Source organism: Eucyclogobius newberryi, unplaced genomic scaffold, assembly GCF_026437365.1.
Source record: "Eucyclogobius newberryi isolate DKJ021-1_F unplaced genomic scaffold, fEucNew1.0.hap1 SCAF_5, whole genome shotgun sequence".
In the NCBI taxonomy this organism is placed as follows: Eukaryota; Metazoa; Chordata; class Actinopteri; order Gobiiformes; family Gobiidae; genus Eucyclogobius; species Eucyclogobius newberryi.
Genome location: NW_027316167.1, coordinates 36,457,580 through 36,470,563, shown reverse-complemented (window position 1 = coordinate 36,470,563; position 12,984 = coordinate 36,457,580).

Genomic DNA, 12,984 nt, shown 5'->3' with positions numbered 1-12,984 from the left:
CACATTTTCAGTTCTGAGAATACCGACAGACAAACTTGCAGTTGTAGAAGCGTCAAGCTCCGTTTAAATATAGTTTTCACTTCGTCGACTATTTCAAATACCTTGGTTACTTTATTAGCAATGTATGTTTTGCAATACACTTTGTTATTGCGCTCAGATTTATGAATATTTCTGTACTGACCGAAGCCAGATGGACAGGCCCCTTTAGTTGGGTGTCCTGGTACCTTATCAGCGGACTAATGCGGGAAAACAAGTAATCAAACTGGAACTGGGTCAAACGAAAGTACCGCTGAAAGTGGTGGTTATCCAGATGCAGCTCTTGAAGCAAATGATGATATTCACCAAACTCGGATTGCCTCTGAAGTATCTGGTGGATCCAGACATGCCGCCGAGCCAAGCGCCTCCGTTTTTGGACTTTGGTCTTCAAGGCAGATGAAGAACTGTTCATATGGAGTTGAGACCGTTTCTCCAAGCAGACCATTTCTCCAGGGAGTTGAGGAGCATCAGGAGCCACAGGTTATTGATGTTCCTGTCCCTGAGAAGAAGGAAAAGTAATGAACAGATTGCAAGTTAAATTAAATATAAAATATTGTTTGATAGAAAAAGTAGTCAGAAGCAGAGGATAGTGCTCAAGCTGCCATGCTTTCCCCAGCATAGTTGCTCGTAGGGCAGCATAGCTGGGAAACTGTAGGTTTTTCTTTCTGTTCCAAACAGGCCTGACCATAAGCGATTTCAAAGAGGAAAATTTAAGCTTGGTCTTAAATGAAGAGACTGTGTCGGGCTCTTTGACATGGACAGGGATCTGATTCAGGACAGGCGCTTGGTAGCTAAACCCTCTACCTACTGTGTTTTTAGAGACTCTTGGGACCACCATAATGCCAGCATTTGAGAGCGAAGTGCTCTGTTATGGCTTTGAGGTAGGATGTAAGGGATCATCTCGAAATAGGTTGAAGCTGAAAAAGACTAAAACATTTTTAGTCTCTCTCTGGACTCAACTCGCTCAACTCGTGATTCAAGTGATTTAAACAACGTTTCCGATTGGCTGCAGTAAATCGCTGTGCGTTACATTTCACAACAAGCAAAGTCATGAGATCATGTCTGATGTCATGGATGTTGGCCTAATGCTCGTTGCAGAGAGAGTTTTTTAGCATTTCAAAACAATTACTGCCACAACGATGTATTGAAGCTTCAAAGCAACAAAAAAACAAAATGTAGGTACAACCCCAGATTTTACGCTCATGGCATTTGGCGAGCATTCACTTTGGAGGAGCAGTGAGTGAGGGGTGGGATACATCAATCAAGAGCAACAGTCAGTTTTAAAATTCTCGCAAAAATCCTCTAATATAGCTTTAATGCCCTCCACAGTCAGAATGCTTAGGAAAAATGTTCCTTTGAATTTTTTCATCTCTTCTGAATATTTTTGTTTCGACCATATCTTGCCTGAAGGTCCTTCTTGTCGCAGGAGGACAACCATTGCTTGTACCTCAACCACCACAAAACTCTTGAAGCAGGTAAGATTTGCTGTAACTAGGATTGGCTGTGTTTTTCCTCGTGATAATCAGGGGAAAGACACCAGGTTCACAGAGGTAAGGTCCTGAAAACCATACTTTGTCCTTGAAAATGTCTCCACCTTGAGCCTTCTGGATGCTGCATCTGCGAGGTTAGAACCTGTGTCCACATAATCTCCACTAGTTCTGATGCAAGGATTAAAAAAATCTCAGCCACACAATTTGCCATTAACACTCTGAACCTGGTTGTCTCGTCCCAGATGTACTTTACTCGACGTGCACTGTGAGTCCAAAATACGGAGTCTACCAGGTTCATGTCTAGTCATGTCCTTTTGCCATAAAGGCATTGATTTGACTGGCAATTGTGGCTACCACAAGCTCCACTCTAGAAATAGTGTTTGCTTTCACAGGTGCAACACAAGATTTCTTCATTATAAAAAGGTTCTGATTTTGTAGGAGCATGTATGTCACTGAACCATAACAATTCTCACTGACATAAAAAGTAATGCAATTACAGATGTAGATGGAGCTGCCCTTAAGGCAGTCTCTGGTATCTTGCTCATCCCAGCCAAGTGTCCTTTGACACAGGTCTCTTAAGATCAACTTTGAGAACACCAGAACACCAGGACTCAACATGTCCAGAGGATTCTAAATGCAGCTCACATTTGAGAGGATTCCTGTCAGCAAGCAGTCTTCCCTTAAGCTCAAAATTGAACGTCCACTGTCTGTTTGGCCCTTTCCAAAGCCATTTCCTTTTCCCTACGCACAAATCATTTTGTGCATTCCCACGAAGGAATCCAGCGAGTCCAGTCCGAAATGGAGTAAGCGAGAAGTGGTCATTATCAGCCACTTCACAGCATGTCTGCATCAGAGCTGACTTAACAGGTGTGTTACAGCAAGAAGCACCACACTGGTTTGCTTCTATATAAATGTAGAAGCGGATAAATTGTAACTTTAGTAATTTATTAGAGTAAGGGGCTTTGATAAATAAAAGAACCATGCTGCCAGCTCAGATTTAACTTTCAAACCAACACAGGTAGTGGAGTGCATACATCTGAAATGCAGACGTCAGGATGCACTTCATTCTGAGCCTAATGCTCAAAAGGAGGACAATTCCTCACTGCACAATGGCAGCGCTTTTTTCTGTAGTTGGTGATTGTTGCTCCGGCGCATTTGAACCGTCATTTGTGGGTTTTTGTGATTCCATCTGCTGACCTTTGGAAAACCATTCCTTTTGTCGTCCCATTTCATCCTCTGGAAACAGTGGCAGCAGCTCATTATGTGGGGATGTGGCCTTTTCACACGGTGGTTGAATTTGTGGAGCATTTTCCTTTGATCTTTCATATATGGAATTGCCTTTTCCATATTTGGGCATCTGGGCATCATGTGATTGACACAAACAATGCTATTTTAAGATTAGATACATTTCATAAAACCTGCAAATCAAAGGGTTAGTAAGTTACTATGCAAGACATGCTTTAGCAAAGCAGTGCACAACTCAACAGGCATGTTTGAGATTTATAGTATTTGAACTCAAATGCAACATAATTTACACAAAAAACTTGCAACAGGCGCGCACGTGCACGCGCGCGCCAACAGCTGACCAATAATGATTACAGAAATTACAAGGTTTCATTAGCCATACCATAAACCTACTAATTTCAGTGCAATTTTGGCAAACCACTACTGTACTTGCTTGGATGTATTGTTCATGGGAATAGTGAAGACAATTAATAATTATTATTAAGTTTCTCTCAAATGTCATGTTAGCATTAGACTATAACCATATGCTGCAGACACTGAACTGAACTGACGCTTTACCTTCTGTTTCCCTTTATGGATTTGAATAATACTTGATCTTGAGCTGGCGGTGTCAGTCAGAGAACGAGGACAGGCCAGGTATTTTAATTCAATCTAACCATTGTCTGAGATTGTCACGGTAATTCCAGGAAGTGGAGTTTTGAGAGGCGCGTGGTAAATGGTTTGCAGTAGCCAATTATTGGCCGGCGAGGCTGTGATTAGAATGCGGGACTGGAGCTGTCCCGGACGGGACAAATCAAAACCACCCATAATTCAGGTTGGCAACCCTACGCTTCAGCCAGTTTATGACGTAGGTTTGCTGTGAATCAAGTTACACTAACAGTGTAATCACAAGAATCATAGTCATACAAGGGAAAATATTCACATGTAACTGATCAAGCCCACAGTTCATAGAATACCCCAGCTGTGCCAATGTGTGCTTTCATTCCAGGCACAATGAGCCCAGAAATAGAATACAACTCATTAGAATATTCTGTAAAAGTCACTGGAACCTGTGGAAGGGTCAGGTCAGCAAACTCAAGATTAGAAGCAGGAAAACACATTTAAAATCACACAAATGATCCACAACCACTGAGAGGCAGGTTTCACAAAGCAACCCTCTCTATTTCTCCAGGCTGGGGACTGGCACAAAGGGGAGACACACAGCGCCCCTTTGTGGCTGGATTAAACCCATCGCCCAGTGCTTGTGCAAGGTTAGTGTTAGTAGTAGTAGTTAGTAGTTAGAGCGTGCACATTTACAGACAAACATGAATCAAATAACAAATCCAACAGGACAATCACATGATATATAAACCTACAAATTCAATGTTTTAGCTTAGCAGTTATTTGTACTCATTAGCATACACAGTTGCGTATAGCATAGGAGTACTCTCATATTTTAGCTTAGACATACACAAACTTCAAAAAAAAAGTTAGACACATATAGCTTCGGAGCCTCTGGGGACGCTCGCCCGCCGCCTCGGAGCCTCTGGGGACGCTCGCCCGGAGCCTCTGGGGACGACGCTCGCTCGCCGCCTTAGTAGTGGGACGATGTTTAAGACCTTTGTGCTAGTGTCACTAAACTAAAATAATATATTCTATTATCTATACCAAAATGATAACTAAATGTTATTTCTCTTAAAGGTCAGGTTAGACAATAGACTGGCATTCAACACAAATTAATCTAATTCTAGTTTTGATAAAGCTTAAGATCATTTTAAAACTGGTCAAGAAAATATAACATTTGTTCTTTTTATGAGATTTTTGTTTTAATTACTCAAAGAAATATATAGAACCTGTCTGACCCCTTATCCTAACCCACCTTTCTGTTTGATGTTGTACTTGTGTGTGTGCAGGGATTAAGCAACTAGAGAAACTGCCATTGAGCAGGGGCAAAATATGGCCTTAAAGTTTTTCTTGGAATAAAAAAAAGGAACTACAAGCGAGCACGAGTAGCACCTGCAAACTGAGGACATAATTTTGCTCTATCTTAAGTGTAAGGCCTTATTAATGTCACCGTACATAATTACATTGGAGCGCCATGCAATGTAATTATGTACCTTTTTTGTAATAAATAAGCATCATATTTGTTTTGTGTAAAATCTGTATTGGATATGAACATGTGCACTTTATATCTGGGGGACACGGATAGACTATGTTCTACCTTAAAGGTCCCATAACATGCAAAATCGACTTTTCAAAGCTTTTAACCTTCTTACATTGCTATTTGTGCTTCATATATGTACCCAGAGTGTTTTTTTGATTGATTAGTGTTTAGCTATATTACAGACTATCTCCTTTCCTCGAATCTCCAAACTGACGGGCGGTGGGGCAAGACCGCATCATAAGGGCAGGCACGCGTCATCATCCCCATCCATCCATCCATCCATTTTCTACCGCTTGGTCCCTTTCGGGGTCGCGGGTGACTGGAGCCTATCCCAGTGACTTCGGGCCTTAGGCGGGGTACACCCTGGACAGTGGCCAACTTGTCGCAGGGTCAACACAGAGACATAGACATTACAGACAGTTCACGCTCGCATTCATTCACTAGGGCCAATTTAGAGTCACCAATTTTACCTAACACATGCATGTCTTTGGATGGTGGGAGGAAGCCGGAGAACCCGGAGAGAACCCACGGTAACACGGGGAGAACATGCAGACTCCACCCAGAGAGATCATGTGATGTTGGTCTGGTCCGGGAATCGAACCCATGATCTCCTTCTTGGGAGGCAAAGAGCGCTATCCGCCTTTGCCACCGTGCACCCGCGTCATCATCCCCCCTCTACACAATGTATAATTGATGTACTGCGTCCCCAGATATGAAGTAAACATGTTCAAATCCATTTGTGATTTTACTAATAACAAACCGAAAAGCAAAAAATGGATATGACATTGTAAATACTAGCACCATTTAAAGGTGCCATATCATGCTTTTTTTCACGTTTCGTAGTCTATCCTAAGTGCATAATTGATAATAATAAGGGTTGTGCAACACCCATAACATAATAGTTAAGAAATATCACCCACACCTTGGACCCCGCTCACCAACCCGGAAATGCAAATGGCTTGGTTTGATATTCGCCCCCACCCTTGCGAAGAGCGATCTGGCTCCCCCGCCCAACCCGTGACATAGTCTCAGCAAGAGCGTGTGTCCCCCGCCCACCCGTGACGTAGTCTCAGAGAGCGCGTGTGTGCCCCGCCCACCCCGGAGACGGTGGGGGTGTAAACAGAGGCAGAGGTGACAGCGTGGACACAGCCACTTTTCACGTACTGTGTCATCTTTCGGCAAAGTAAAGAGTTTGACGCAATTTTTACAGCCGAAAACACATTTTTTCAAACCAGGCATGTTGACGACAAATAATGAGCTTTGTCTGCGGCAGCAAACAAACAAAAGAAGTTATGTTTATTAATTTAAATAGCCCCTTCCCCCCGGCTCCGATGGAGAGGGGGGAGGGTGAGGGGGGATGGTGACGCGTGCCTGCGGTTATGACGCGGTCTTGCACCCACCCTCCGTCAGTTTGGAGATTCGAGGAAAGGATATAGTCTGTACTATAGCTAAAAACTGCGGGAATCAATCAAAAAAACACTCTGGGTACATGTATGAAGCTCGAATAGGACTGTAAGAAGGTTAAAAGCTCTGAAAAGTCAATTTGCATGTTATGGGACCTTTAAATATTAAATCAGTGTAATCCCTCATTCGTCCAGCAGGGGTCCATTGTAGAAAAAGATTCAGTTGTATCATCTGGACTGTTTTAGAAAAACAAGACGTTTGGACTCCCATCCAAGAGTCATTCTCAATCTGTGGATCTAGTCTTAGAACTCGGATATTTATTTTACTCGGAGTGATCTGATAATAGCCTGTCCTTATTTGCTTTATAAAATAAGGACAGGCACGGATAGGAATCCGATCCTATGCACATACATATAATGTATTATTGCTGGAGATATATTTATGCACATTCATTATTGCTTTGGGTTTTCTGCAGCTTGGAAGAGCCATCCACTCTCTTCAGAGATGAAAAGGTCTCTAAATGCACTCTGCACTCCCGCAATGGTGGACGCATGTCAGTAATGGTGAGGTATTTGTCATTGGATTATGATTTGTGTTTACTGCATACATTAATGATATTATTTTATTATCATTAAGTAGACCTGAACCTAGAGGGCGAAATGTAAGCTGAGGACCAGACAGCAACATCTACACACACAGAGCGTTCGAGCCGCATTGTGGTCAAGTGGTCTCCATGTACTGGACTGGAAGTTCTAAAGTTGATCTTTGGGAGTGAAAGTGTTTAAATTCTCCATGCCCGGGTCTAGAGGGGTGCATAAGGGTACATTGCAGCAACATGTATTAAACATGTGTACCCTCTTTTGATGTTGAATGCTTTTTTGAAACTGATATATCCTCGGTCAGGCTGGTCTTAATCTCAGCTTCATGTCCCCAATGCTAATGACTTTGTCAGAAGAGTACAATTACATGTAATAATAAACAAAACTATTACAAATTTGGCTCCTATACATTAACTCACTCATTAACACCAAAACAGAAATAATTAAAGAGATAAAGATAATATTTAAGACCTGGTGTGAAAGCCCCTCTCTCTGCACTGCCTCTGCACATGGTCCATTGCGCAGGCCCCGACACCTGCAACCAACACTTAAGCTCCTCCACCAAGCACGTACATTTTGTACCATATGAGAGAAAATTGTACCCCAGGGAACAAAAATGTACCTTTAGCAATGTTACTAATTTGTCCATTTAGGGGTACCAAGCTCTTTGTGTCTTTAGAGTGACATACCACACCAAACACAAGAAGCTACACATTTTTCCAAGCTTCCATTTATTCAACTACACAATACTGACAACACTGGTGACTAACGTGTTCATGCGGTTCATCTTCCTTTTGCTGTATAATCTCATCATTCAAGTCATAGTCCACACAGTCTTCATTTGAAACGGGTGCTGTTGAAGGCATCTCCCAGTCCAGATCTCCCAGTCCAACGGCGGGTCAGGACATTAGTCACCAGACTAAACCAAGAGAAAGAAAAAAAAAACATGTTAAAACCAAAGCCACAACACAAGTTTAGACATAAAACATCTTTGCATACTAATACTACACCTATTACAAAATGTATCTAAATATCTTTTATCCTAAAGGCAGTATATATTTGTGCGATACTATGTGCGTCCGGTATGCACTGATTACTGATAAATCTTCAGCTGAGTCTTCCTCGGTCAGAAGGAACAGACAACTCCAGTTCACACTTTGAACATTTATTGAAGGGATCAAACATTGGGAGGAGGAGGTCTATATACAGATGGGTTTGAGAGGAAAGGTACGTGAGTGGGTGTGTGTGTGTGTGTGGTTATCTGAAAGAAAGACAATAAAAACTATATCAGGAACAGTCACAAACAGGTTGCATTGAATATGGATAAAGGCATGTAGTTACTTCTTAGAGCCTTTTACCGATTAATCCACGAATTATACACACTATTTACGCATCATATACACAAAGGTGAGCGTTTGGTTTCTCTGCAAACAATCCGGAGCCTCAAACCGCTCACTTTTCAGTATTTCGTGGATTAAAAGCCCTCCTCACTCTCTAGCTCCAGCCTGAACTAGCCTAGCGCAGCCTAGCCGCTAGCGTCATGGCTGGATCTACCTTTACCTGTTTGAGCTGTCATATGTCGAGTCAGAACCCTGGCTCCTTCTCTGATGATAGGTGCGTGAAGTGCAGTGTAGTGGTAGTTTTGGAGGCCAGGGTTACGGAGTTAGAAGTGCGGATCCGCTTTTTAGAGGAGCTAAAGTCCAGTTATAATTCGGTTTTAGCGCGAGGGCTACCGGACCGCGCTCCAGGGCGTAGCATTAGCATTAGCAGTAGCAGTAAAGCCGAGCTCAGCCCCTCAGCATCTCCCGTGCAGCCGGGACTAGACCAGGAACAGAATAGGGACCAATTTGTGACAGTTCGGAGGGGACGTAGCGAAGTCGATGTCAGACACTGTAATATTTTCTGGTCCCCAGCCCAATCGGATCAATGCTGAATTGTACAGCCGTCTTTCAGCATTCAACCGCTGGTTATCTAGATGGTGCCCTCAAAACAACGTAGTCTTTATTGATAACTGGAGTGCGTTTTGGGGAAAGCCCGGGCTCATACGCAGGGATGGCATCCATCCGACTTCGGAGGGTACATCCCTATTAGTTCGAATTTGACCGATAGTCTTAGTCGTGTTAAGTGACCATCTAGGGATGAGTCCCGGGCGCAGAGCAGCAGTTTAAGACGCCCCTCTGTCGCTGAACTCTCGCCCGTTCTGTCACATGTGAAGTGTTCAGATTCAAGACAGATAGAGACTGTGTGTGTCCCTCGTGTCCCTCGTACAAATAATGCCAAAGAGTCACATCTCAGAAAAAATATTTCAGGCGTCAGACCAAATAACTTAAGGAAAATAACAATCACAAATGACACAAATATCCAAATGAATAAACACGTAAAATGTGGACTGCTAAACATTAGAGCAATTTCCTCCAAATCGCTCTTTGTTAATGAATTAATTAGTGACTATAACATAGATCTTCTAGCTCTAACTGAAACGTGGCTATAACAAGACGACTACGTCAGACTAAATGAGTCCACCCCACCCACCCATGTTAACTTCCAGACCGCCAGGAGCACAGGCCGAGGTGGTGGTGTGGCAGTGATCTCACACTCAAGCCTACTCATGAGCCCTAAAACTAACAATGCATTTCACTCATTTGAAAGCCTTATGCTGTCGATCACATGTCCAAATATGAAAAACCTAAAAGGAGTTTTGTTCATAGTTATCTACCGACCCCCTGGTCCCTACTCAGAGTTTTTAACAGAGTTTTCTGACTTTACATCAAACTTAGTGTTAGCCTGGGATAAAATAGTTATAGCTGGAGACTTTAATATCCACGTGAACATGAGTGATGACGCTCTCAGTAATGCCTTCAGCGCCTTGTTAGACAGCATTGGTTTCACTCAGAATGTAAATAAACCGACTCACACTCACAAGAACACTCTGGATCTTGTCCTAACGTATGGAACAGAGATTAGTGACCTCATTGTCCTCCCTCAAACCCCTATATTGTCAGATCATTTCCTAATTACCTTTCAGTTTATTCTTAAAGGTCATCCAGTCCCACAAAATAAAGTTATAATGAAAAGGACAATATCTGAAAAATCTATCTCAAAATTCAAAGAAATAATAGAGCCAATATTCATTGACATGTCATGTGATCCTGCTGAGAATAGTTTTAGTCCCAGTATAAGTGATCAATTTGTCAACTTGACCATGAATTCTCTGAAGTCTGCTCTTGACGTTGTAGCGCCGTTAAAACAGAAGGTCATTAGGCCAAAGCGCGCCTCCCCATGGTACAACCAAGAACTGCGTTCACATAAACAAAGAGTTAGAAAGTTAGAGGGATTATTTCGTCGCTCTCACACAGAAGAATCCCTAAAAGCATGGAAAAGTTGCCTGCTGTCCTATAAGCAGGCTCTGCGTAAGGCCCAAATCAGATATTATTCAAATCTAATAGAAGTCAACAAAAGTAACACTAAATTCCTTTTCAGCACTGTAGCTAGGCTAACAAACTGTCACAGTGCAGTAGAGCCCTCAATCCCAGCTACACTCAGCTCTGATGATTTCCTCCTATTTTTTAACAATAAAAAAAACAATCAGAGATAAATTAGATGAAATTACCCCCGCTATTAGCCCTGAACTAGCCCAGGCTGTAAATCTAACGTCCCATATAAATCCACCTGTAAATTTAGAAAGTTCACAGCTGTTGATCAAGCAGAGATAACTTCAGCCCTTATGTCCTCTAAAAGCTCAACTTGTGTCCTAGACCCCATTCCAAGCAGACTCCTCAAAGACATTCTCCCCCTAATTATAGACCCTATTCTTAATATAATAAATACTTCACTCAAAAGTGGCTATGTTCCACAGTCCTTCAAACATGCAGTCATTAAACCTCTTCTGAAAAAGCCTAATCTAGATCCCGACCTATTGGTAAACTACAGACCTATTTCAAATCTTCCCTTCGTCTCTAAAATCCTTGAAAAAGTTGTAGTAAAACAGCTTTGTCGCCACCTGCAGGACAATAACTTATTTGAAGTTTTCCAGTCAGGGTTCAGAGCCCACCACAGCACTGAAACTGCACTAGTTAAAGTCACAAATGATTTGTTATTAGCATTAGATGGACTGGTCTCAATCCTGGTTCTGTTGGACCTCAGCGCAGCGTTTGACACCATTGACCACAACATTCTACTGCAGAGGTTAGAATGTGATGTAGGTGTTGGAGGAACAGCCCTCAGCTGGTTTAAATCCTATTTATCTTTGATAGGTACCAATTTGTTAACGTAAACAAGAGCTCCTCACCATGCTCTAAAGTAATTTACGGTGTGCCACAGGGTTCGGTACTCGGTCCAATTCTGTTTACTCTTTATATGCTGCCATTAGGCAACATTATCAGAAAGCATGGCATTAACTTCCACTGCTATGCAGATGACACTCAGCTGTATTTATCAATGAAACCTGATCAGAGCGATCAAGTAGACAGACTTAGTGCTTGTGTGAAGGAGATAAAAACCTGGATGACACTTAACTACCTGCTTCTTAACCCTGAAAAAACCGAGGTCATTGTGCTTGGCCCTAAGCATCTACGAGACGATCTATCTGAGCAGATAGCCACACTGGACAATGTTAGTGTAGCCTCTAGTTCTACTGTAAGAAATCTTGGAGTCTTATTTGACCGGGAGCTCTCATTCAAAGCTCATATAAATCAAGTCTGTAAAACAGCCTATTTCCATTTGCGCAACATAGCCAAAATCAGAAGAATCCTGCCTAAAAGCGATGCTGAAAAACTTATCCATGCATTTGTAACGACTAGATTAGACTACTGTAACTCCCTGCTTGCAGCGTGTCCTAAAAGCTCCATAAAAACTTTCAACTGGTTCAAAATGCAGCAGCAAGATTACTAACAGGAACAAAAAGAAGAGAGCACATTACGCCAGTGCTGAAGTCTCTTCACTGGCTCCCCGTCGAGTTTAGAATCAAATTTAAAATTCTACTCTTGACCTACAAAGCCATAAATGACATGGCCCAATCCTACCTGAAAATATGCTATAGAACCATATCATCCAAACAGAGCTCTTCGCTCTCAGAATGCCGGCCTTCTGGTGGTCCCAAGAGTCTCTAAAAGTACTGTAGGAGGTAGAGCGTTTAGCTACCAAGCTCCTGTGTTATGGAATCAGCTCCCGACCCATGTTAAATATGCTGACACAGTCTCTTCATTTAAGTCCAGGCTTAAAACGTTCCTCTTCGAAATCGCTTATGGTCAGAGTAGTTAGGAACAGAAACATAAACCCACAGCTTTAGCTACGCTGCCCTAGGAGTAACTATGCTGGGGGAAGTATGTCAGCTTGAGCACTATCCTCTTCTTCTGACTACTTATGCTATCAAACAATATTTATTTTTTAATTCCACTTGCAAACTGTTCACCGCCTTCTTTTTCTTTCTCTCACTCCTGAGGACCTGTGGACCCAGATGTCCCTCTCCTGGTGAAGTGGTCCCTGCCCTGTGTGGACGGTCCCTCATCTGCCTGAGGAGTGGGTCTCTCGGGAGATTTGCATCCACTATCATAACCACCTGTCCTACAGCAACATCGTCAGTAGATTTACGCCATTTCTGTCTCAGCTGAAGGCCGGAGAGGTAGTTCTGGACAAAGCGCTTCCAAAAGTGGTCACTTATCACCTGGCTGTGTTTCCATCTCCTGTTGGACAGAGCATCATGAGGTCCGTACACAGCCTGAGGTAGTGCTGAGTCATGCCGCCCCATTAGCAAGAGATTAGGTGTGATGGGGTCCGCGTCCGCTACATCGGAGGAGGCGTTCCCGAGAGGTTTTGAGTTAAAGTGAAGGAGTTGAGCGTCATATTGTTTGATGACGAGCATAGACAGAGGATGATCTGCTGCCAGCACTATAGGATGAATGCTGTCTGGGTCTACATCTGAGGCCTGACGCAGACGTCCTCCAACTCTGATTAGTCCGCTGAGCTTGTCGTATTCAGGAGAGAGCACTCAGACGGCTGCTGGTTGGTACTGTGTGGCCTGTTCGGAGGGCTTGAACCTCTTCAGGAAAACTGTCTGTTCCTTCTGACC